This window comes from Alexandromys fortis, unplaced genomic scaffold (assembly GCF_014885135.2).
Source record: "Alexandromys fortis isolate MF-2015 unplaced genomic scaffold, M_Fortis_MF-2015_v1.1 scaffold_13, whole genome shotgun sequence".
NCBI classification, from domain to species: Eukaryota; Metazoa; Chordata; class Mammalia; order Rodentia; family Cricetidae; genus Alexandromys; species Alexandromys fortis.
The window spans coordinates 7,930,364-7,957,378 of NW_026067908.1; the positions used below are offsets into that span (position 1 = coordinate 7,930,364).

At 44.4% G+C, this 27,015-nt stretch overlaps 1 protein-coding gene across 5 annotated transcripts in view; it reads right to left on the bottom strand.

Annotated features, from left to right (window-relative positions):
- The window catches only part of Dab1 (DAB adaptor protein 1), a 1,044,113-nt gene that overhangs the window by 188,940 nt on the left and 828,158 nt on the right, over nucleotides 1-27,015 (bottom strand). The window contains exon 1 of one of the 5 annotated variants that reach the window (XM_050136300.1): nucleotides 177-249. The exons of the other annotated variants lie outside the window; for them this stretch is intronic. The gene's annotated coding sequence lies outside the window, so the exon portion shown is untranslated. Of the gene's footprint in view, nucleotides 1-176; nucleotides 250-27,015 lie in introns of those variants that run through there. 5 annotated transcript variants of the gene reach the window in all.

Here is a 27,015-nt window from a genome sequence, read left to right on the forward strand (position 1 = left end):
CAAGAATCTGAGCGGGAAAGCTTCTATAGGATGTGCGTTCGGGGGAAAGAACCAGAGACTGAGCAACACCACATTATTTTTGTCCTGTGGCCTGCAAGAAAAATATCCCAAGAAGGCTGTCTCAGATAATGCCTGAAGCCGAGACCGGGATGCTAGCAAGTATCACCACAACTCACCTTAGCGGAACACACAGCTGTCAGAGGAGACTTCCGGGAGCATCCTCAGTGGCGCCCTTGAAGCGGTCTTCTCAGGTCAGTACTGCCCGCATGCACAACTGGCAGGCAGAGAAACTGAAGTTATAGGGGACAGCCAAGGTCAGCCAGCCAACAGCAGCAGAGACGCGAGGTCACAAAACAACAGCTACTCTGAGACTGCGCAACACACCTGCAGCCTGACGCACACCTGACTGAACCGTCCCGCCCGTATCCTCCCCTCCCGAGGAAGTGTGAGCGGTGTCCTCCGAGGATGTGAGCGGAAGAACACTCAAACTTCCTGAAGTTCCACCTGCTTCACCTTAGCCCTGTGAAATGGAAATCATGCGCAAGGTGACATTTCTCAGGGAAGGCTGGCGACAGGACACATGCACACTCTCTTTCCTGTCCCGAAGGCCCCAAGCCACTGCCCTCTCCCGACCACAAGACTGCCCATTGCTTTGTATGTAAAGAAAAGAATTTTTTCTTTCTAAAACAAGCATCAGTCGAAAGAGCGCCTTTCAATGGTGCTGCTTTTCCATTTATCTTTGCCCAAAGTGACCATTTAGGAGAAAGAGGCCAGGAGCCAGTGTTTACGTATATGTGGCTTCCCAAGGGCCTGGCACTGCCAAGACCTTTACAAATGTTTTCTTACTAAATCCTTGCAGCAGTTCTTTGTGGAAAGTACCATCATTATTGTTATTTCATTGTTATTCCTGCCCATGAGCTTCCCCACCCCCCATAGTCAGTAGAAGAAACACATTCAGGAGGAGAGGCAAGCGGCCCAGGGTGGCTCAGGGAGCAACAGGTTCACGCAATGGGAGTCCCTGCAGCCTGCCTGGCATTCATTTCTTCTATCTTTTCTCACCTTCATCCTTGCCTTCCTCTTTCTGGATATATAAGCAAATCTGTCACTAAGAACAAAATGTCCTGGTCCCACCCTCACGAACCTCAGTGTAGTAGACAACATGAAAGTCCTAAGTTCTGATATGGGTGGAGGCGGCGGGGGGGTGGGTGGAGAGACAGTGGGCATGTGAAGCCAAGCTGAGCTGCATCTTTCTGGAAAGCTGGGGAAGGAAGAGAGGAGTGCAAGGTGGTGTAGCCCTCGTGGGGTGAGTGCTGCCACTAAGGAGTCGGTACACATGACAAGCCCTGTATGGGGCTTTGGTGCAGTCTAGAGACGCACAGGAGAAAACAGTCCTATATGCACCACTTTCTCCTGGGTGGAAACACGCCCTGCTTCCCACATCAGCTGGAACTCCACCGCCTCTCTGCCCAGTTTAATAAACATAGGATCAAAAGTCCTGGAGGTTCCAAATCAGGAGCCCCATGTCCAATCCACCACTAGGAAAGAAAGAGAGAGAGAGAGAGAGAGAAAGAAGGAAGGAAGGAAGGAAGGAAGGAAGGAAGGAAGGAAGGAAGGAAGGAAGGAAAGGAAGGAGGGAAAGGCAATTTACAGCTGCTGGTCCTCATTTTACTATGTTCTAGTATGCTGAATCTGGACCAGGTTGTCTAACTCTATCACTGGGATATTGGTATTAATGTGCACCTAGCCTGGCTTCCCAAGGGAGCCCTACAGTGTTCCTTCTAAGCAGGTTGAAGCCTCTCCTGTCTGTCCTTTGAATGGTCTCATAGGAAAATCGAGCAGCTGAGCGGAGCTCCTAAGAGTTCCTCACACTGCCTGCTCTACCATGGAACTATCAGAGCACAGGGGCAAGAAGTAGTCAGAAATGCAACCAGGGCAGCCACTGGCTCAGAAGTAAACGTGGGAGGGACAAGAGACTGAAGGAAACAAACACCGGGACAGACAGCAGAGATTCTCAGGAGCGCTTCCAGGAAACACCTAGTGAATCAATTTCACTTTTTAAAACAGACAGAAGAAGGGATTCCCAGACAGCAGGTGGTCATCGTGGTGACTGTGTGATGTAATACCTCGGAGCACGAAGCTAAGTCATTCCAGGGAAGTCAGAAACTGGCTTTGTTGGCTTAGAGACCCACAGCAGGGTGCTGCTGCTCCGTGTCCCCCGGTCCCTTTCAAGTCACCAGGGACCCCGGCAGGACGAGTCATATCATTAGCAGAGGTACACACACCATTAGATAGAGAGACAACACGGTTCACGGTGACCTCCATATCCTGGTTAGCAGTCTGGATGGAGGCTTGAGCAAGCAGCAGCCGAAGCCCACGATGCTGTTTGAACACCCAGAGTGCTGCCTAGAGCTAAGTAGAAAACCGGAAGTGTGCACAGTGGATTCTCAAGAGAATAATACTGCTTAAGAGGCCAACAATAAGGATCCTCATCAAGAACGCCTTACAAAACCATCAAGACCTCTATCTTTAAAGCCTACATAGAATTCAACATTTTCTCCCCTCCTCCCCTACCTCCTATCTGATCTTCTGCATAGCCCCTGCTTCCACTTGGCACCCCTGCTTCATCTTTTGCAACCAACCGGAATCAGCCTTGAAAACAGTCAATCTAATCTGACTCAAGACTGGGGATGCTAGAGCTAGAGGGATGGCTTCAGTGGCTGAGGATACTTGCTGCATCTTCTGAGCACCGGGCTTTGTTCTGCAGCATCTGCATCTAGTGGTCCACAACCTCTTGTCCCAGCAGCTCCCTGGAATCCAATGCCCTCGTTTGGGCTCCTCGGCCACTAGCATGCACGTTCACTCACTCATTCCATTCATTCATTCCCTCTTGTACGCAAATAAAAATGAATTAAAATTTTATTAACATTTATTAATAAAAACTTCATTTGAAACCATGGTAACAGTAGATAGATGCTTTCCAGTGAGGAAACAGGCCTCATAAGGATAGAGGAATAGTCAGATCACAAGCAAGAAGTGGTCAGCAGTGGAGTGGGCACCAAATGGAATGAGGGTGATTTAAGATTAAAGCCCACCTCTGGCTGAATATCAAGTCTATATTCTTAATTAAAAGCCATACTAGCAATGCACCATTTTATGTTTTAAATACAATAAACACATAGGTCTTAAATCTCAATGGAACTAAAGTATACCATTTCATAAGGGAAAATTTTAAAGTATACTATAGAACAGATAAATGCATTTATTCATTCAACAAATACTGTTTGAGAATCTATCATGTTCCTCACATTATCACAGGCCCTGGGGTTCAGTGATGAATATAAATGCTTGTCATTACAGATGTTATAGAATCCTATGGGAGAGATGAGACAAAACACAATAAAACTACACACAAGTGATGATAAACTGCAGACTGGTGGGGCTGCGTGAAGAAGCAGGGGGCAGCAGAGAGCAGCTGTAGCAGAGGGGAGGGGCCTGGAAGCCCCTGAGGCCAGCTGTGCTAAGGCAGAGTAAGAAAGGGTGTGGGGGTGTGGGAGTGGGGGGGGGGCAGAGGAAAAACTTGATTTCCTGATAAGCAGGCAGGTTAGAAGTGATAGCGACCCCCTGCCCCATTTTCTACAAAACGGTGAATGTTATATCCTAAACCTTAATGCAGCCAAGCGTCAAAGGCTATGGGCCTGACATTATCAAGCACAGACTTCAGATTAGGCCAGAGGTGGGCTTAAATTCTTAATCAGATATACCAGAAAGTCATGTCGCTAAAGCAATTAACAAGACTTTTGCATTTCACCATACTCTGCATGCCGTACTAAGCAGGTGCCCAAAGCCGTCTCTAACTTGTATTGGATGCTCAGCAAACCCTGCTATACAGGAGCACGATGCCTGCAATACTGTTTTGTTTAAAAATGGTCTTCATTATTCTTGGCCATCTGAATTCTCACAGACATGTTAGAGCACACCAGACTATCCACACAAACACCCACACGTGTTACAGTTTTGATCTGCGTTCCACTGACTATACTGCCTCAGAGGCAAGAATAGCAACAGAATTCATCATGGTACAAAAAGATCTATATATGGAACACATGGAGAACCATGCTTTAGTATGAAAGGGGGAACTCAAGATAAAAAATAGACTGAACATATGAACATGGAACTCAGAAGACTCGGATAGCCCATAAGCATATGAAAATGATGTCAGATGTAGCTGGAGATAACCAAATTAAAACAAAAACAAGAAATCAGTCCCTAACCTTGAATTTGAAAATATTAAGAATTGCCTGGCATACTAAATGATAAAGTTACTATTTTCCATGGAGCATAGGGAACATCCATGTTCTGCTGGTGGTCTGTGAACAGAAAAATCTACTTGAAGATATAGCTCTAGCAACACTGGAATGTATGTATGGTAGGGTCAGCTGTGCTCCAAGCTAGGCATGTCACAAACTTCTATGATGTGAGGTCAAAGAGTAGGTGGAAGAATATTTATTTATTCAAGTGTTATTTTCAGAGCTCCATAGGATAAACTATGTGACTCCTCGGAACTGTGTAAATAAATACTACTATATTCCTATTATAATGATTTGTTTCTATTTTTATTTTATTTTATTTATTTTCATGCCTGCTTGTGCGCTGTGTGTGTGTGTGTGTGTGTGTGTGTGTGTGTGTGTGTGTGTGTATGAAGAGGGTGCCCATGGAGCCAGAGAGGGAGGGTGTTGGATTCCCTGAGTGGGAATTACAGGTAGTTGTGAACCACTTGGTATAGGTGCTTGGAACTGAACTCAAGATCTCAGTTACTGAGTTCACCTCTCTGGCTTGTTCTATTAATTTAACATACAACTGTGTAGAAGATAAATTGTGTAAATTGGACCCAATTTATCTCAACATAGATAAATTTCACAATGCTTAATCAAGAAAAGAAGGCTATGTCTATGTTTAATATAAATCTATTTTTTAAAGTTCAAAATGCATATCACTTAAATTGTATTTTGTTTTATTACATACTGTACAACAGTGGGCTGGTAAGATGGATTGGCAGATAAGGACACTGCAGGCTGACAACCTGAGTTCCGTGCCTGGGTTCCACATGGTAGAAAGCTAGACCTGACTTCTGCAAGCTGTCTTGTGACCTCCACACACGGCACTGGGCCACATACATACATGTTCATAAAGGAATTAATAAAAACTTCTTTTTAAGGCCTCTAGGAAATGTTACACATCAAACCCAATATACTGTGTTCATAAGAATGGAAAGTTGAATTGGGTGTTATGACAGAGAACTTGTTCCAGGTCTATAGTATTTTAACTCTTTGACTTGAGGGTTATATTTTGTGATGTTGGGCTTACACCTAGGGCCCAAGCTGAGTAGGTGAGTGCTTTTACTGTGGGGGTAATTGCTCAGCCCCACACTTAAATCCTTTAGAGCAATTCTTTATTTTCTCATTGCTTATTTATTCAGTGTGTGTGTGTGTGTGTGCATGTGTGGGTGTGGGTGTGTGTGTGCGCGTGTGTGTGTGTGCGCGCGCGCTCACCTGCATATATCATAACATGCATGTGGAGGTCAGAAAACAACTTGTAAGACACTTCTTTCCTAAAGAATCAAACACAGGTCATCAAGTTTGCAGCAAGTGCCTTTGCCAATGGAGCCATCTTGCTGGCAGGCCCGTATTTTAATCTGTAAAGAAAATGGATGGAACAAATACTAGAAATTTTTGTGCTTTGTCAAGACTGGGTAGTAGGTATAGTGATGTTTAGTAGATTATGATCTGGAACTAATTGTATGGTTAAATTTATCCACAATGAACAAGGCCACAAGGAAACATCAGGATGGGTTAACTGGGTTCCAAAAGAATTGGCGACTCATTGTGAAGCTGGCTGAAGGATTAGAGGCCACTTGCATCTTCCCCAAATTATATTGTTGCTTCTAAGTGAAAGGAAATACATCATATTACCGCCATCACCAGAAGAACTGAAATTCCCCCTGGCCTCCCATGGTGGGTCACTTTTCATCACAGGACACTCCTTGGGCTGGCCTCTGCCTGAAATGAGAGCCCCTGACATGATGCCCCAAATCCACCTCCCCAATCACCAGAAGGGGGGTAGCAAGAGACTGGTTTGAGTTATGCGCACTTCTCACTTTCCTTATTTGGTCTTTGTAATCAAGACTTGTTTATTGAAGCATATATTTCCCCTTCCTAGCACATGAAAAATATATGGTTATTGCATAGCCTTCCATACTTCAGCTCTGAACTCAACGAACACCCAAGCAATCTTCCTGGTGATTAGAGATGATTTCACAAGCAACCTAAAATTGAGCTCTTTAGCTCTCTCACTCTGACAGTGTCTATATCATCTTTTCATGCAAGCTAACAACGACCCTGAATTGTGTGAGCCACTACTCAGAGGAGATTGCTTTAACCATTTATTTTGTTTTCAATATTGGAGATGTGTTTAAAAAAAAAACATGCAAATTTCCCCCTACAGATTACAGCTACCATTCCTTTGGCAAAAATAAAACAGCTGCTAAAGATATTAAATTAAATGACAACAGAGATATCAAGTGTACTTAGCAGATCTTCAAAAAGAATGTCACCCTAATAAGGAAATAGGATTATTAAAATTAAGTGATTATATAGAACTGAACTGACATCATTTATAGCTTTCTATTTTGGATGTGCTGTTAACAAACTCAATCACGTTATTTTTTCTTTTCTAAAGAGAGAGATGTCTGAAGGCAGCACAATGTTCTCAGGAAAGAGCACGGGCACAGAAGTCAAGCAAACCTGGGTTCGAGTTCACGGTTCCGCCAGTTATGCGCTAGCGGCTCTTCAGAATCACTTACCTTACATCTCAGTGCCCTGATTTCTTTAATGGGGACAACAGAATGTCTGAGGGGTGAAGGAAAATGCTTAGAAAAAAAATGCATGTTGCATATTTAAAGCGAGTTCATGACTATTAGTACAGATTTAGAAAGTTTGGGAGCAGAAGTATTTTAGACTTCAGACGTAACTGGGTTTCAGAAACTCCCTTGGAGGTTTGACCCAGGTGTATACAAAATACCCCGTGCGCCATACACCTTTACACACGTAGCGTGAAGATGATGCTACATGGTATGCTCAGAATAAATGTGTGTGCCTGCCACTCACACGTTCACAGAGAATTTCCACAATCACATCATGTCAGTATTCAGAACATTCTACATTCTGGAGCATTCTGACTCTGAGATGCTTAGGGTATCTGTCTATTACTGTGGTCATCTGACAGAGTTGGCACATAAGGAAGGTTTGTTACTATTTTTTTAACAGATCATCAGTTATGTGTTGTTAATTCCCATGCCACAGAAATCATTTTTTTTCCTTCTTTGTTTTTGAGACAGGGTCTCACTTGTGCATCCTGAGATGACCTGCAACCCACATTCTTCACACTCCTGTATCCTTTGAATGTTTGGAGTACAGAGAAACACCATTTTCAAAAAGGAAGGTACCTACAACACCACACAAAATATTAGAGAACACTTGTCTCCCAGTTTGGGCTCACTAACGCATCTTCAAAGCCCTAAAGCTGAGGTAGAGTAGTGGATGCCCCCGATCACTTGTCCCCACAGACTTGGGTTCACGGTTCCTATTTGTATTACAGCACAGATGTGACCGACTCTGTGGTCTCTTTCTGTTCCTGGGCTAATAGCTGTTGCTTCTCCTCAGCTGTGAGACACGAGAAAGACTGACTCTGTGTTTGCATCTGTCTACATCAAGCACAATACTTCTCAAACAGTCGGTATCCAAGACATGGGAAGGACTGACTAGGGATAAAATGGAGAACAGGGGGGCTGAAGAGACGGTACAGCATTTAAGAGCACTGGCTGCTCTTTCAGAAGACCCAGGCTTAATCCCCAGCACTTAAATGGTGGCTCACAACCATCTCTCACTCCAGTTTGAGGAGATCCAAAACCCTCTGCTGGTTTCCTTGGACATCACACTTGCAGAAAAAAAAAAAAAAACTCATATACACAAAAGCAAATAAATAAACGTTAAATAAATAAATTTAGAAAAAAATGAAATCATAAGGAAAAGAGGACAGAAAACGTATGGTTACTGCATGTTCAGTACTCTGAGCACATTGTTTACTCTGTGTCAAGGCACCATGAGAATAAGTACCATGATCAGCTCCATATTAATAGTGGAGAACATGAGACCTACAGGTGTCATTCGAAGGGTCAAGTGAACCACAGTGACAGTCCTCAACGCCACTCTGTCTCGTTCTAATTTTGTCTAACTTGTCTAATGTCTAATTGCATTCCCTTTGTTGAGACCCACCACCATTATGTCATGAGCTCTGCTTGGAGAAAGAGGAGGCAGACAGGCCCTGTAGGAGGAAGGCCACTCAGGAGAAACACCAATGGGATTTCTGATTTTTATAGCCTCCGTTCTGCCATCTGTCAAGCAAGCCTGGTGTGCCTGTAGCTCTGTCTCAGTTGCTGGCTCACTGGATATGTATTTCATCAGCCCTGGCCTTGCAGCTTCTCCACGGTGTTACCACAACATCCCTACATGACAACACTCGACAGAGTAACTTCTGGGCTTGGGTTCTCTCGGCATGTTCAAAGGGCACCCGCATCCACGCCTTCTCAGGTGACGTGATGGGCTTATACTGCAAGACCTACAAGAAGAAGATTGCTGAGCTGAAGGACAGCAAACCTACAACTTCTGGTACAACACAGACAGCAGCATATTCAAAGGCAACGGCCATTAGTTTTCGCACAAACAATAAATACACAGTGATTGCTTCACTGGTTTCAAAGAAGACATCCTTATATTCGTTTCTTCAGTCCACATTTATTTAGTAAATACTTACTGCATGGTTGCTACCCTCAGGACATTGTGCTAGGCAAGGAGCGAGCAGGAAGAACAAGACAGATGGTCACTAACATCTTTTATATACTTCTGGGCTCTCGCAGTTTACATGTGCCGTGGTGGTGAGCTGAACATGTTTCCCCAGTTTGAGAGAGGAAACTGACTTCCAGATGTTGCTCAGCTAGAACACGGCAGTCTCCCTCCCTTCTTGCAATCAGAAGCCCTCTCCAGAACACCAGATGGCGCCCATCTAAACAACAACATGCGCACGGACGGACATTTACAAGGTGCCACGAAGGCAGGGGCATTTCAAAAGGCTTGGCATTCGGAAATGGGGATTCTCAGCCCTCACTTCCGTTGTCAGCACCTCCGGTAGATGCCATGGAAACTGAGTTGACAGTACCATGTGATTTCTTTGTAAAGACAGTGGGAGCTGTATAAAAATTTTAGACTGGGACTGTCATCGGCCTGACCATGCCTAGTAGAATGTTCGGCAGGCGGCGATGTTTCTGAGGAACTCCAGTAGCCTTCCTTTTCCTTCACGAAGGTTTTCATTGTGTGACATGTTAGGAGGAGGACTGCGTAGGCTGCTTTGGGAAAGGAAAACTATTTTAAAAATAAATGAGAGGGAACCAAGAAAGCCCCTAGGTGCACCTACTCCGGAGACTGCGAAGAAGATCCAAATGCCAGCGCTCCCTGTTGGGACCCCATTGCCAGCTTGCATGTTCTTCCCATGCTCAGTCTTTATCTGCCTGTCCCCCAACAGCGCAGCCCACTCGGGGCGGATTCGCCGTCTCTGGAAGGAAGCTTCCTTTCTGCTCCTATTCTTAACCAACTTATTTTAAACCTGCTGCTGTCAGGTGGAACGCGGGGTTCCTCTGCAGACTAAGAAAAGAAAGGAGCTATATGCCTGCAGGGGACTGGGGAGGTAGGATGCTGGCAGGTGACTCAGAAGCTCTGAGAGGTGTCAGATACAGACGCAGAATTTGCTCCACTAGCCATCAGAATGGGGGTGATGGAGGGAACCCGGGGAACATGTTCACCACACACCACTCCAAGGTCAACGAGACTGAAGCCAAGAGCAGAAGTCCAGCATCCAGTCAGAAGGATGTTAGAGACAGCCACCTGTAAGGACACTGCTCTGCTTTGCATTGTCGAACACAAGGAGCAGCTGCAAAGCCGCCAGATAGCCCTACTCCAGGTGCAATCATGATTAAAAGACTCAAGGACTTCATCCCTAGGGTAGGGACATACAGGGTACGCACATTAAAAGCATCCATGAGACATCTACAATACAACTACTGGGGCCCACCTCTGACAACTGTGGTCAGAAGGCAAGAATCATTATTCTCACAGGCTGCCTAAGATGCTCCACAGAGACTATCTAGTTCCAGGACACTGGCCTCACAGTGGCGCAGCGTGTCCTGCAGAAGAGGCAGCGCTGCCTCTGTCTGCACCTTGACTTTCCCTGGGTCTATGGTTCCCAGTGTGACTTGCTCTTCTGGAGCCCTAAGTTTTCTGTTCATCACACAAGCATGGTGTAAAAAGGAAGATGTGTCTCTGTGTGTATGTGTGACTGTGCGTGTATGTAACTTCATGTATGGGGTCTTGTTCCTTAGCATAAGTGACCACCTTGCTTCTCTCTAGGCCCTGCGACTCACCAATAGACGCGTCTAACTGGCTAGTGGGTCACAGAGATATTCCTGCCTCTGGCTCCCTAATACTGGCTTTTTATGCAGGTTCTGGGGACTTAAACTCAGGGCAGGGCGAGAACTTTACAGACTGAGCTATTTCCTGGACCCAAAAATGTATTTATGTGTTTCTAAGAATCTATTAAGTGTTTTATAGTTTCTTTTTCATTTTTCCCCTCAAAATTATCCTATCAGGTTGTGACACAATGTTGCCATATTCAAGTTCATTCTTAAGAATTGTACAATTGAGTCACACAAATTCGCAGAACAATTCATAATGTTTTAAAGAAGGTTACAAGTTTGTGTTGGGCTGTAGTCATAGCTGTCCTTGGTAGTCTGAGGTTGGACGTGCCCAACCAGGGTTATGGTGTATTGTAACTTTATACAAAACATTAGTACTAGTTCCCTTTGTCCTGTATAACAAACCACCTCAGACTGATCAGCTTAAACCAGTACCCAGGTGCCACTCCCAGCTGCGAAGGTTGGAATCTCAGTCAAGCTCAACAGGACTCAATACTGAGGGTTTCAGGAGGTTGAAGGCCAGCGGCTGGTCGCTCTGGGCTCTCACCTGGAGGCCTGGGAAGAGCACCCTCTCAGGTGCAGACTGATTTAGCAGAATTCCGTTCCTTGCAATCCATGGACTGAGATCCCCACTCCTCACAGCAAGCTGTTTGCTGCGCCAACAGGCCACCCATGTTCCTCGTAATGTGGCTTCTCCAGGTTCGAGTCAGGAACAGCATCCCAGAATGTGCTAAATCTCTCTGACCGCTGCTATTAATTAAATCTCCTGTTGAAGGACTCCATGCGGCTGGTAGAAGCTACTGAGTACCTGATCTGTTTGGAAGTCGATGACAGTAGCATTTACCAATGTCTAACTGTTTTAGACAGTCTTCCTAGTAGAGGATGTCCAACAACATGAGTGAGAGCCACCTTCAGAATGGCAGTTGTGGGGCAGCAATGACTCTGAACGCTGTCCTTTATTCTGTGTGTTTATGTGTAAGTCACTTAACATCTGTGCGCCATAACCATAAAGGAAATGGAAGGCATTAATTATTAGTTTCCTCATGTAGAGATATAGGAGGACTTATTAATGTATGTCGCACCCGTGAGGCTGACTAACATAATCCCTTGAATGCAGGAGGTCCTCAGAAATTTATCTCTGGTTCTTAAGAACGAGATATATTTTCCAGTGATGACATCAATTCCATATTGAGGATATCAATGGGTGTTAAATGTGATAGGGATTATAACAGGAAATTAAGGATCAACACAGGTAAGGTTCGGGTAATTTTCACAAGATCTTCATTAAATGAAGGCAGAAGCCAAGCCATGATCTACCTTAGTCCCTAGTCCTGAAACTTCCGCTGGAAGCTTTAAACAAACAAGGTCCCTATGCGCGCTTGATTCACAGCTGCCACAGTAAGCACAATTTAATGGCCTGTGTTGTAATCCCCTTAACACTAAGCTGGCAGAAGAGTGTAGACTCATCACAATGCAGGCAGCCCACCTTGGACAGTCTGCAGCTTGGGATTTATGGCCCACTTCATTAGGAGTACACACAGTACCTATTAGCAACATCTGTCTAAACAGAAGCCAGTTCGTCTCCTTATCTCTTGACCTACATTATTCTTAGAAAGATTAACTCATGCTAGGGGGTGGGGCCCCAGTGTCTAGGCTAACACCTCAAGTTCAAAGGGATTGCTTCTGGACGCTGAGATAATGGTCGCCCAGGGCTTGACAGAGATGGCAGAGGAGACGGATGGGACAGGGGATGCAAGCAAGCATCCTACTCCTCATGCGGCCTATGGAGGAGGCTCTGTTTCACTCATTCATCCCTGTAACTAGCAGCCCACCTTACTCCTGTGAGAAGTTACTCATGCCCGGGGCAGCTGGCCACTCTTCTCTGCTTTACCAGTGGGGTAGTCAAAGGGGACTGAGTCAGGATGAGTCCTTGGGCACTCATGGTCAAGTAGGAGGCATAGGAATAGGTGATCACAAAATGACTTTAGGCTCGCTACAGGAGAGCCATGGGAGCAAGGGAAGGAAGAGAGGAGTATGTAGAGGATATTCACTAGGGTGTGAAGGATGACAGAGGCTGGTTAAGGAGGAAGGGGTAAGAGAAGGGGTGTGCTGTAGGCAAAGAGCTGGAAGAGTGGAACTTCAAGACTTGACTAGTTCTAGACAGCAATGACACAGGAGACAGGAAACGCACCTGTGGGAATGGTGTCACACCAGAGAACAAACAGCGGCCTCTTACTCCACACATAAGAGCTCACCTCATTTAGAATGGGCAGTCCTGACATTTGGAAGAACTCATGACTCACTGCAGAATACAGGGGGCAAAACTAAAGGGACAGGGAGCTACTAAGACATCGATGTGACAGGACCTACTGAGTCCTGGCACTTTACCCGACACTTGGCATTCTATGGGAACCGAGTCACGGAATGGACCTCAAAGAACTTGCTCTGATGGCAGGAACATTGCTTACTGTCCAATGTGGCAGCCATTGACCACAGAGAGCACGTGAGAACATGAACTCTAAGTGGTAGCATGTTTACTATATTTACATTTTGGTAGCTGACGTAGGTAGGAGCCCTGTCCTAGAGGGCACTGGGTCGAGAATTTCTTTACTAATGAACTCTAGTCTCCCAGTCATTGGGGATGACCATGAGTACCCCTCTGTTGGCGGGGGGGGGGCATTTCTGATACCCTGTTTATGGGCTGTCATCACTGGGTGGAATTTGAGGACAGGGACTGTTTCCATGTAGAAGCTGGCAGAAGGACCATCTGGTGAAGGGTCAATGAGAAAAATCTCACTGGGACACATTTCATCTTTTCCTAGGGAAGACTTAGAACAAGCCAAAAGCCACTTCAGTGGGTTTATTTAATACCCCAGAGGTTAGCCAGATAGGAAAACAAATGGAGACTTTGTTACTTTTTTTTTAATCTCAATGTCAGGGCTCTATTCAGAGAAGCCGGTAACTTTTTCTCTTCCTTTTGTTTCTAAAAGGTCACTCGCATCTTTTAATGCTAACTAGTTAAGCCAAATAATACGTTATAGGGGGCTGGAGAGACGGCTCAGCGGTTAAGAGCATTGCGGTCTCTTCCAAAGGACCCGAGATCAATTCCCAGCAACCACATGGTGGCTCACAACCATCTGTAATGAGATCTGGTAATAATGCCTCTTCTAGCAGGCATATATTCAAACAGAATATTGTATCCATAATAAATAATAAATATCTTTAAAAAAATAACACATTATAATTTTTTTTCTAGGATCCTGAACTGTAGGAAATGACTCCAGGACTGGATGTGAGCCTTGGTGGCAGGCAGCTTGCTTCACATGCCATGGTTAGGTCTCCAGCACAGAAAGGAAAACTAAATGAACGGGAAAGGAGAGAGGGAAATAACGAGTGAGAACAAGAGATCTTTAATAAACAATAAAATAAACAGTCAGTACACAGAGTAGCGCTTCAAGATTTACAAAATACAGTCTTCGGGGGCGGGGGGGCATTGAGACAGGGTTTCTCTCTTTGTAACCGCCTTGGCTGTCCTGGAACTAGCTCTTGTAGACCTGGCTGGACTCGAATTCACAGAGATCCACCTGTCTCTGCCTCCCGAGTGCTGGGATCGAAATACAGTCTTACATGCTCAGGCCTTGATCCCAACAGACTTCCAGGTTTCAAATCAGTATTCTCATTTTACAGAAGGTAAAAATTACATTTGAAAGACAAGGTTTCCCCAAAACAAATACAAAGCTGTTGGGAGGCATTTTGCCTCAAACACCAGATGAACCTAAAATCTACCCATTATGTGGCAATCTGAGCTAATGCAAAGATGGATTTATCTTAGAACAGAAATAACAGATTAGGTTTCCACTTAAGAAATGCAATGGTAAAGACCGTGTTTCGGGACAAGATAAAGGGATGATGATCTGGAGATAAACCAACGAGCTCCAAGTGGGTAGGAAAGACAAGTCTAGACACTCAGATATAAAACACCTAGCCCTCACAAAGCAAGGACAAGCTAGCTGCCAGGCAGAGAAGTTCAGCCGGGCTCTACATTATGTAGAAGCAAAGAGAGATTTGGGAGGGAAGAAATGAAATTCCAGACCAATAAATACGCCGAGGTCACACCTTAACAAGGTGCTGTGATCTCCAGGCCTATGGGATCAGCACTGCCACCCAAAAGGTATTAAAATGCAAATTCTCTGTCCTGCCCTGGACCCCCTGAATCATAAATACTGACTGTATATTTCTGAATTTATTTACTAAACTATTCTGCCTGTACCACAGCAGGCTAAAAAACAAAACCGGAGAGAACAGAAATCTGTGTGGTCATCAAGCCTGACTCTCTGGTAGAGAAAAGAAGACCACAGCCTCTCTGTTACTAGATTCTGATGTCTGCTCATTCTAGAAAAGATCCACCCCCTTGCTCTTGATAAGCCAGGAAGTTGATACTAGAGGCGATAGTGCACTCTGTGGGCAGCAATCTGAGCATGGGGTCTTCTCCAGCCACCCTTCCTTCTTGCATCCTAAAATGGACCTCAGACTAAACTCCAGCCAGTCCCTTCCCCAGAGCTACAATAGTTTCACCACCAGTCTGAGCAAGGAGAAACCTAGGAATGCACCCATGCGCAATGTTCAGAAGTGTTCCTAGAAGCTGGGAATCAGGAGACAGTAAATTATTTTTTATGGCTCAATAACATTTCTTTTCACCTACAAAACTAATAGTAAAGGGAAGTTTCTTTGTATCACACTTCTTTGGAAACAATGCATTTCATGAAAATTCAGGCACACTTTCATTGAGGTCCTTGAGCCCTTGAAGCCCACTGTCCTTGACTCCCATCAGCACCAGCCAGGCTTCTGGCCCAGATGGACATCCACACCCTGACCTCCATGGGTCAGGCCCCTTGCTGCAATGCAAGTGTCCACTCAGATGCCTCCCTCATCAGAAGGGTCCCCCACCCTCAGCAGCCATCCAATGCGCACTGCTGATTTTATTTTCAGTAGCTGATCACTGCACACAGAGATCTTGGTGTGACTTTACTTTGCTACTCTGTGTTCATTTCCATCAAGAATAAATTGAGAGAAGTGTGAAGGCAAACAAGATGCCTTTTTTTGTTCACTGAGCACCTCTAGCATCTAGCCCAGTGGTTCTCCCCCTTCCTAATGCTGCGATCATTTAGTACAGTTCCTCATGTTGTGGTGACTCCCAACCACAAAATTATTCTCATTGCTACTTCATAACTACAATTTTGTTACTATTGTGCATTATAATGTAAATATGTGAAACACAGGATATCTGACTAGACTCCTGTGAAAGGGTTGTTCAACCCCCAAAGGGTTCACAAACCAAAGTGGAAAATCACTGATCTAGTCTGATGGCCTGGCACACAATATAGGCTCAAAAGAGTGCTAAACAGCTGAGGTCCACCAACAGCAGCAATGGGAATGGGTGCTGGGCTCTGCCCTGCCTCCCAAAGCCCTAGCTTCACATCTTGTGCTATCTTTTAGTCTGAGCAGTCATTGGAATGAGGCAGGAGTTTGTTCTGTGTCTGCTGTGTCACCTGCCAGATAGACGCCTCTTTCTTTGTGTTCACCTAAAAGATGACTTCATCCTGAAAGAGCTCAGCTTGGTTAAAAGGTCTACTGAATTTAAAAAAAAAATCAAAACACTGCACTGACACACTCTCTGCGTTATGATTCTCAAAGACTTCACTGTCCACAAAACATTTGTCAGCTAACTAATTTACTCATCTACCCAAACAAGGACCAAAAGGTCCTCCAGGCCTTTTGCTAAAAACAAGGAGATGAACAGATGACACAGCCTTTATCCTTAAAAAGCTGACTTGCCCCTCGATCCTGATTGTCTGAACTGGACCAGTACTCACACTCAGATTTCGTTTGTCTATAGAATGCCACACCCCTCCATGCTCACTGGGCTTTGAAGGAATGTCTTCAGACACACCCATAACAAATTCTAAGTGGGGTGATAAGAAATGAGCAGAGGATTGTGTGCACACACACACACACACACACACATATACACACCAAATGAAAATAAACAAATATTTCTTGGAAGGATGAGGTTCATGAGCCCCTAACTGAGGAACTATTGACAGTCAATGACTTCTGGGAGAGCCCCAGGTCCACTACACTCCAGTGGATGGCTCCCATGGCCATCATTATGTAAGCATCACATAGGTTATTAAGAGACAGAAGACATAAAGCTGGGAGTGAAATGGTAGAGGTGGATGTGTGAGCAGACAGGTGAGAAGCATGGGGGTTCTGCTCAAAGTACATTGTATGCGTGTATGGCATACTCAGAGAATTAGTGTGAATATTATATCTCAAAATTGTGCTGAGCATTTCTAGATGCCCTAGTTCCCAGATGATAGCCCCAGGATAGGAGAAAAGGAAAAAAGACAAAATGAATGCATAAAAAAAAACACTTCCCAAAAGAGCTGAGAATCTGATGGGGCATGTTAGACATTTAAGGACATTAAAAAAAAATTGAAGAAAATAATACCCTTAAAAATAAATGGGCATGTGTATGCTGGAAGGAATATATGGGATGTTCTGGAGAGAGAAAAGGGAAAAATGTTATCATGTTATTTTACATTATATTAAATATTATTATAATCTCAAAAAAAGCTTAACATTTTTAAAGAACTTTGTAGTGAATTTTTTTTGTGATATAACAAATAAAGCTTATCTGAAGATCAGGGTGACACTAGTTAGCCATAGAGGCCTGGCAGTAGTGACAGAAACCTTTAATCCCAGCACTAGGGAGACAGAGGCAGACAGATCTCTGTGAGTTCTCTGTGAGTTCAAGGCCACCCTGGACGACATAAGATTGAATCTGTCTAAAGGAGAAACAGAGCTCACACAAAGGTGATCCCAGCACTTGGGATCCCACGCCTTTGATTCCAGCACTAGGGAGGTAGAGACAGGAGTTATACAGTGAGAGGAATATAAGATAGGAGGAGATAGGAGCTCAGATTCAGTCTGAAGTTTTGTAGCGACTGCATTCAGTAGAGACAGGATATCCCATTAGGTCTGAGGATTCAGTAGAGCTAAGAACTCCCTAATGTTGTAAGGAGGCCGCTTGTTTCCTAGCTGCCCAGCAGCTCAGATCCAAAATAATCACAAGAAACTATTTAAAACACTGCTTGGTCCATTAGCTCTAGCTTCTTATTGGCTAACACTTTTATCTTAATTTAACCCATTTCTAATAATCTGTGTATCACCATGTGGCCATGGCTTACTGGGTAAAGTTCCCAGCATCTGTCTCTGGTTGGGCTACATGGCTTCTCTCTGACTCTTCCTTTTATCTCCCAGCATTCAGTTTAGCTTCCCCCCCCCCCCCCGCCTACCTCTACCCATAAGGTCTGAGGATTCAGTAGAGTTAAGAACTCTCTAGTGGCTGGTTGCTCTGCTTCCCCAATCTTTCAGTATTAACCCCTATATCTGACTCTGGGTTTTTATTATGAAGATCAATTAGAATTCATGCAAAAGAACTTTTTAAAAAGGTACATTAAGAAAAGAGATCTTTAATGACTTGGTGGCATGTATGATCCACCACTTTCAAAAGCACACTGAAGTGTTTGAGGTACCCGGCTGAAGGATGAAGCCATTTTCACATACGAACTGATGTGACATACAGATCCTGAGACACCCTGCACTATCATGCATGAGGATCACTGTTGTGGTTTAGGACATGCTAATTTTTACCAAAGTCAAGGTACTTGGAAGCTCCCCCACTCAGAGCCCATTCTCTGCCTGCCTGCTGCTCTTCTTTCAACTATACAGCACTGCCTCCAAATGCTGTGGCTTACATTTTCTGTGGCTTAAAACATGAGAGATAAGAAGACAGACATGGGCTACAGCAAGCTGAGGAGGCAGGGCTTTGAAAATGAAGAATGGACCTAGCACTATCGCGGAAATTAAAATTTTAGTCATTAAACCGAGCTTACTATTGCAGTGTGAACTTGTGTGATTAAACCACAAAGAGCACTTTTACTATCGGTGCCTGGTTAATTATATCATCTTGCCCTCTGGGATTTACTCTTGTCCTGAAGGACCCTACCCCCGTTAAGATAAAGGCCGATTTCCCTTTCTTACAGCTTACGGGCATGATTATTCTAGTCACACATACCTAGCTATTTAAAATATGAGCCACAGGTAGATTTATTTGATTGAACGTATAGATACCATGTGACATGTCTTAGATACCACATATGTATCCACCAGCAAAGTAGGTATCCTAAGAAAGCAAAGTAAGGGTGGGAAGCAGGAATCTGTCAGAGATTGCTATGACATCACAGTATCCCTAGCACTTAGCAGAGCACCTGGCCCAGATCTGAAGTTCAGCAAATACAAGTTCAATTATTGAACTGGGCACCTTTTTGTGTTATTCATGTCGGCCTACTTGTTATTGTCAACAGCAGTAATCTCCACTGCAGCAACATCCCAAAGGGAGACACACAAATATCTCGTGTAACTTGGGAAAGGCAAAAGAACAGACGTCAGAAAGGACTGACAAACATATGCTATGCTCTGTTCGGACCCTTGGCAGCCTGCTTCTTTCCTCGCTGATACAGACACTGACTTGCTATGTGCTCCTGGGTTCTGGTCTAGCAGGTCTAAAGCCCACGAAGCAGAGCAGAAGGCAACAGCAATCAACCTCACTAGCACACAGGGGCTTTCACTGGTCATGTTGCCGTAGACTCACTCGGTGTTAAGCTTAGAAGACGGTACACAGCCGGGAAGTAATTGAGAAAGCCTTCTTCTGTGTGTTGAGGCGGCGTGCATGGTTGTACTGTCACCTTGATTAGCAGGTGTACACTATCCTCATTTGGCATGAGAATATGACCCACGAAAATGGAGTCTACCATTTCTTCCCATGATGACCTTGGTTGGTCTAGTCCTATAAGCAAGATCCCCATTTTCTTTATTCCCCAGCTCTTAAATGGATTCTTCCATGTGAGTAAGTCATTCCTCTAGCATACTGGGGCTTCAAAGGCCCAGAGCATATACCTTCCACTCCTGGCTCCATCTGTTAAGCCATAGGACTCTCCTCCCACTGTGATCCAGCTTAAGGAGAACCCAGGGTGTCCATGGAGCTACAGAACTATTTATTAACAGCTTCAGTCACAAGCAAAGAGTATCTCCTAGTGTTATATTTTTCCATGTTATATTAAATCTCATAGCCTCTCAGGATTCGGCTTTAGTTCTAACAACCATGTGGCTTTAGGTCTAAGGAGGCTTCCCTTCCCTTTCCCATACATAAGAAAAGAGGTACACGTAATGGTTTATATGTCAGCTTATGTCTGGAATGCATAACCCTCAGCGCAAGGCGTGTTCCATAAGCCAACTCCAGGGTCCTGGGGGGAAAAGCAACCTTCACCACGCTCTGAGCCTTTTCTAGGAGTTAAACGTCTCTTTGCAGCTCTTCCCTGGCAGGGATGCAGGCCATCCTGGTGGCAAAAGCATTTCCGGTGATTTTCTTCACCTTTCATCTTCTAACTGTGAGCTGAGGGGTCACAAAGGTCTTTTTTTCTGGGCAAAGAGAAAGAGAAACAAAGAGACTTCGAGGGGTGAGGGGCATGCTGTCAGGGCTCCTTCCTTTGAGGATGCTGGCTGGAGGAGATGGACATCAGGGCACCTCTATGCACTGCCAAAGTGCTCAGAGTATGAGCTACGGCAGAGCAGATTGGGCCTTCGGACCTCTGTAGGTTTTATTGTTCAAAAGGAAAAAAAAAAAAAAGCAGAAAGCAGGAAGGCGTGTGTGTGTGTGTGTGTGTGTGTGCGCGCGCGCGCATGTATGTGTGTGTGAGCACACATACCATCAACAGCACTCAGATCACTGTTGCTGTACAGTTTGCAGATTTTCCTCTAGTTGGGGTTTCTTCCCCAAATCATTGAACATCTTTTTTTTTCCAAGTTTGTTTACTTTTGTTTACTTCTGTGATAGGGTAGACAACACTGGCCTGGAATTCACTATGTAGAGGCTGTCCTTGAACTCACAGAATCCCCCTGCCTCAGTCTTCTAAGTGTGAGGAACACAGGTAAGAACTGATATGTCCAGTACTTTAAGCATGTTTTACACTCATATGTTATGGACCCTAACAGTTGGCTAGTGAATGCTAAAGGCAATCGATCGACTGGTTTGTTTTGTTTTGTTTTGTTTTTGTTTGGTTAAGGCAACTTCTAAACCTTCTTTTCCATTTACAAAAGAGCCATTCTTCCTAAGCATTTCAAACCTTTAAACTGAAGTGTTCAGAGAGTCCCCACTTGTCATTCCCTGGAGCCACCATCCTGAACACAATAAACCAACTGGAAAATGTTCGAGGAGGGCAATTTTGGCACAGTACCCTTTGATCATTGTTATTCCGGCAGCACAATTCCCGTACTTAGCAGACGCTCGACAAGCACTTTGGAATTGGCTTGAAATGGGTGGCTGTCTGCTGCTGGAGGGTCCCAGAGTGGATGCTCTCGGCTCGCCTTGACGGACTTGCACCAGGTAGCGGGGAGTCATCACACCTGAGAGCACTATTTGCTCACCCAGCTGAATGGGAAAGGTGTAATTGGTCATCCACGAGGGATCAATATGCACGCGCCTATGATTATTACTATTTCTATTTTAATCACTCTTAAGGACTTACTTGGCGCAGTTATGAGTGGGTGCTGAAAATACTGCAGATAAAAAAAAAAGGCAGCTGAGATGTTTTTGAAAACTAATTCTGGAGGATTAGTTGTTAACGGTGCTCTCTCCCACACACTTGCACACATAGTTTTCTCTACTGCTCTCTGATCTCCAACTCTCCTCCCTATTTACTTTTTCTCCTCCTAACTGAGCTAATTAGATACTAGGCATCCAGGGATCCCCCCTGCCCCTGCCAAAGCAGGCTCTTGTTCTGGCTTTCTCTTTCTCTCCCCCTCTCCCCCACTTTTTCCAACCCCCACCCTCCCCTACCCACCCATCTCCCCTGCTCCATGTATATTGGGAAAGCAAAAAAAAAAAAAAAAAAAGACCCTGTCACCCTTGCTGTCTGTCGCTGTGTCTATCATCGAGCCTGCGGGCCTCCTCTTCCTCAATCAAGTCTGCACACTGCACCAGGCAGCTTTTGAGACCTAGGAGGCTAGGTCCTTGCTGGGTTCCTTCTTCACGTGGGTTTCAGGAGAAGCCGGCTTCCAGGTGATATAAGCAGAGAAAACAGGCTGCTTCTCTCAACGCCAAAGGCAAAGGCACACCCAGTAACGACACAGCATCTGCACTGCCTTATAGACACCCTGGAAGGGTACTTCCTGCTATTCCTTGCAGGTCCCTTGCACTTGACAATGTTATTGTCATGGTGGCAATTCTTGAACACACACAACTTTCACATCCTGCCTTCCCTTTATTAATCTTATTCATTTTTGGACTACTTCAACACGGAAGGGCTTCATTTCCCAAAACCTGTTTATTCTCTTTTGGATCTCATCGCTAGGCTTATCCTCAGGAAGACTCGGTGCACCCATTTCTAGATCCCATTACAGCCTCTATCCCATGGCTTTCCTAAAATCTCACAACGTCTCATTCATCTGGCCCCATGCCCGACTGCCTGACTGAACAGTTAACTGGTAAAAGGCAAAGTACTGTGTTTGGTTACTGTAATCTAAACACTCGGTGTGGTGCTAGGCAGTTAACCGGGACAGCGAACACACTGGATGAGCAAAAGAACAAGGCAATGGACTAACCAAAGAAGACATAACTAGATGAGCAACTCATTTACTGAGTAATAGGCTTCTGCTCCATGTCGCAACCAACACTCGGTAAATATTTGTACCACACTCTCTGCCGATGATGCCAGACATGAGCCAAGAAGCCTGGGAGACTGACGTCTAGGTACAGATAGGAATGGGGATGGGAGGGGTGCGAGAGGAGGGGGAAAGGAAGGAGTGGAAATGATGTAGATACAGTAGTCATAATTCTTTTTAGATTTAAGATAAAAGGTAATTAGAGTCCAGGTCCTCAGGGGAAGTGACAATTTAAACTCGGCAGGTGGGGCTGGAATTACCGCAAATGGATAAAGAAAGTCAACTGTGAACGCTTTAGCCAAACAAAATACAAGAAATAAAAATCACCTGCTTAAAACTCAAGAACAATGGCAATGGGTTTTTGATCCTACTGCACATATTGGCTTTGTGAGAGCCTAGGCAGTTTGGAGGCTCACCTTACTAGACCTGAATGGAGGTGGGTGGTCCTTGAACTTCCCACAGGGCAGGGAACCCTGACTGCTCTTTGGGCTGACGAGGGAGGGGGACTTGATTGGGGGAGGGGGAGGGAAATGGGAGGCAGCGGTGGGGAAGAGACAGAAATCTTTAATAAATAAATAAAAAAGAAAACTTCAGTAGCTCTACAGCCCAGAATGGCATCTGGTACATGGTAAAGCATGGACCATGCAAACAATGTTAATGATGCAGCAAACGAAGGAAGCAGAGACTCCATCTAACTTCAGCATCCCCTTTGCTTTCTGTTAGCGGCTTCAGAGGAACCCAACCAAAAGTGACCTAAAACTCAAAGGCTCAATTTCTTCTTTTATAAAATAAGGGTAAAGTAGGGAGCTCATAAAGTGATTCTTCAAGACAAACTCTAAAATGTATGTGCTTTGTAAATCAAGGACCTCTCGTCTATTAATCCCAAACTTACAAAGGGCCCCTTGCTCTTGTATTCCCATGGATTCTGAACCTCACTTGTCTAGAGTATACATCTGCAGTTGAGACTAGAGTGTTTCCCTGAGCCTACACTACAGAGTTCTTCCCTGGGGTATGCAGCAAGACTACATTTCCCAGTATCCCAAGCTACTCCCCTGAGACCTCAACCATGGATGCTCTTGTCTCTATGCCTCTTGGCTGAAGTGGAGATGTGTGCCAGACAACCTTGGAGAGTACTTTTAGGAAAATCTAGTATGGAGGAGCCTCCATCCGTGTTTGCTCCTGAATGGCGGCCTGGAAATGAGATGCTCACCAACTGGTTCACCTACCCAGTACTCTTATATGAGCAAGAAATTAACACCAATTTTGTTTGAATGATTATCCATTTTTGATAAGCGTGGCTTATAATCACCTTAACTCAAACAACTGCATAAGCCTTTAAGGCACGATCCATAGCATTGAATCTGCCGCAGAGTTAGAACAGAGCTTACCAAATACTATCTAATCATTAAATGCTCCTAACAGGGGGGAAAAAAAATGAACAAGCCTATGACTATATCAGCTAACAAGTATGAGTGCAGGAAATGTGTCCTTGAATTTGAATTCACGGACTTTTTAAAAATTGACTCTAAAAACAGTGTTCAAAGTATTACAGTTCCTGGCTTTCCTGCCGTGTAATTCTCGGCACATATTGATTTTGAAGCTCAAATCTTTTCAATTCCCTGATAATGCTATTCCTCAGAATAATGAACCAGGAAGGTCCCCTACGCCCACAATTGTGCTGGTTGTGTAGGGACTGTGATTTTCTTTAACCACAGGTATCTGCATTTGCTCAGGCCCTCATTATAGTAGATAGGATGTTATTTAATCCCCAATGAATCTTTCCCTAACAGCTTCCCTCCTTTTCACGGGACCCAGTGGAGCCCCTTGCAGCGAATGTGTTGGCTTCACTGTCCCAGTTCCCCAGATAATTATCAGAATTAACCCATCTAATTGTCCGCTGCCCCTCAGACAAGAAAGACGTGTAAGTTCGTGATCCCTACGTGTGGGCAGTGCCAAGCCAGACCATCTGTAAGAGTTTTCCTCGACGCTGCAGGTGTGAAAGCAAGCATTATTCTCTTGTCACGTATCTACCAAAGGCTTCCAAGGGTTCTGTGCTCATAAGGAGTGCATAATAGACTTGGGAAATAAGATAAACACGCAAAATAGTACAGCAACCACATTTTCATCTACGGTTTAGACCCCTACAGTCTGGATTATGCCATGTTTTAAATCCCATCATTCATCTGGCTGTTGCATATCATGCCCCAGGTCTTATTCAAGGAGCTGGAGCTATATCAGTAAATGAGACCCTCCCTCACACCCATAGAGCTCTCTACCCAACATCCTTGCTTATCATGACCAGCACACGCCACGGCTTCTGCTTGCGTACAAACTAGCCCTCTCTTCACGAGCACCCTTGAACCATAAAAACATCTACCCTGCCATTTCCTCTTTTATGATGTTGCTCTGATCATCTAGTATTCAGATTAAGATGTCTACTCTGTGTTCCTTGGATCAATATTCTTTGGCAATTATCTTTATCAAGCATTTGCTATGTAATAAGTTGTGCTATGTTAGTTTACGTCTTTTATTAAAAGGTAATTTTTTTTAACTCAAGAAATGAGCTAATGAAATGACAGTTCTCAAAAGATGAAACACAAATGGCCAATAAGCATATAAGGAAATGCTCTACCTCACTAATTGTTACAGAAATGCAAAACAGGGCAACATTCAGGACTGGGAGATGGCTGAGTCAACAAAATGCATGATGGTCCTCAGCACCCACAGAAGTCAGGCACGCTGGTGCCCATCTGTAAATCTAGTATAGTGCTGGGGTTACATCCCTAGAGCTCCGTGGCCAGCCAGGCTAGCTGAATCCAGGAGCTTGAGGTTTAATAAGAGACCCTGTCTCATAAAGTAAAGTGGAAAAAAATCCTAAGAGGAACACCCAGTATCAGCGTCTGACCTCCACTAACATGGACACACATGTGTACCTGCACACGCAAACACATGGAGCACACGTACAAACAACATACAGGCACACACACTGCATTACACTATACCATGCTATATGACACTACACCGAGATTCCTGCTTACCTCAGTCAGAAGAGCAGTCATTAAGAAAACAAATAACAAATGCTGGCAAAGATATGGCCCGCTGGTAGGAATGTGAGTCCAGACATCATGGAAACCATTCCGGAGGCTTCTCAAAAGACTGGAAACAGATCCCTTAGAGGACCACGTTAAACCACTCTTGGGTATTTACCCTCAGAATTGAAGGAGAGCATATGACAGAGACACTTATCCAGCATTGTGTATTGGTGCACCACTATAAATGACGAAGTTAGGGCGCTAACTTAGAGAGGATTGGATAGAGAAAACGTGGCATATCAACACAACAGAATCTGCTCATCCCTCAGGAGGAAGGAAGCTATTTGCAGGAAACTATACACAATTAGAGATAATCAGATTAGGAGAATTAAGCCAGCCTCAGAAAGACAAATATGTTTCCTATGGTTTACAGTTCCTAGATTTTATATAGATACAAAAAAATGATAACATGTGTATACACACACAGACATGCACATGTATGCACATGCACACATGACATGGAAGAACAAGCAGAACTGATGACTAAGGGAACTAAGTGTACTGCTCAGAAGGGGTCAAGGTCAAGAAAAGAGTGGGAAGCATGGAGGGAATATGTTCAATGTAAAGTATAGACTGGTACCAAAGTGTAAAAAATAAACATTTTAAGGTGCTTTTAGAAGGCAAGCCCCAGCACACAATAACTTTGGCATTTTTTTACTATAGTGAGCTCACTCAAAGAGAAAGAAATCAAAGTCCAAAGAAATAAAACTGCTTGACATGATCACAGGAGGATAGTCACAGGTCTGAAGCTGGACAGATGTGCCATGCAAGAGAAGCAGATTTGCTGCCATGAATCTTGTGGCTTACTGCTCCTTCAACTGGCAGAATCCATGTGCACTGAAGTTTCATATATCATTATTTAGATCCCCAATGTTTCAATTCTTATAAAGTAATCAGGCAATAACTACTGAGGAATTAAAATGTGGAAGTCTAAAGAAGCCTTCTGTAAAAAAAAAAAAAAGTCATAACAAGTTCACATGCTTGTTTTCCCAATTTTTACAGCTGTCTCCAGTCTCCCATCACATAAAGATCTAAAAGGACAAACTAAGAGAAGTTCATTGAGCCCCGACTCTTTAAGTATACCTAAAGCAAGTTCTCTTGAGAAAATCGTAAGGTTCTCATTCGCCCATAGTCTAGAAGCCCCTAAGTTTCTCGGGGCTTCTATATGCCCAACATTACAGCTAAGACCCACTCATCCCACTCATAAAATAATGAAATTACTCATTCATTATTTTAGTAATGAATAATTGTTACTTTTACTCCACATATTCTCCCATAATGCTTCCACCAGGGAATTCTGTTCTTCCCTGTTTGACAGATGAGAAATGAAATCATCACTGAGAGACAGGGATTAGAGTGACACGCAGGCACAGGACTGAAACTTGCACCTTGCTAGAGTCAACGCTCATGATGCTTTCACCAAGTCAGAGTTCAGGGGCCATGTGGTAGCGGTGGGCGTGGTGGTGGTATGTGCGCATGCGCAAACAGTTCCATGCATGTGCAGAAGGGTGAGGGCATGCACATGGGTACAGCATACATTTGGAAAAAGAGTGGGCTAAA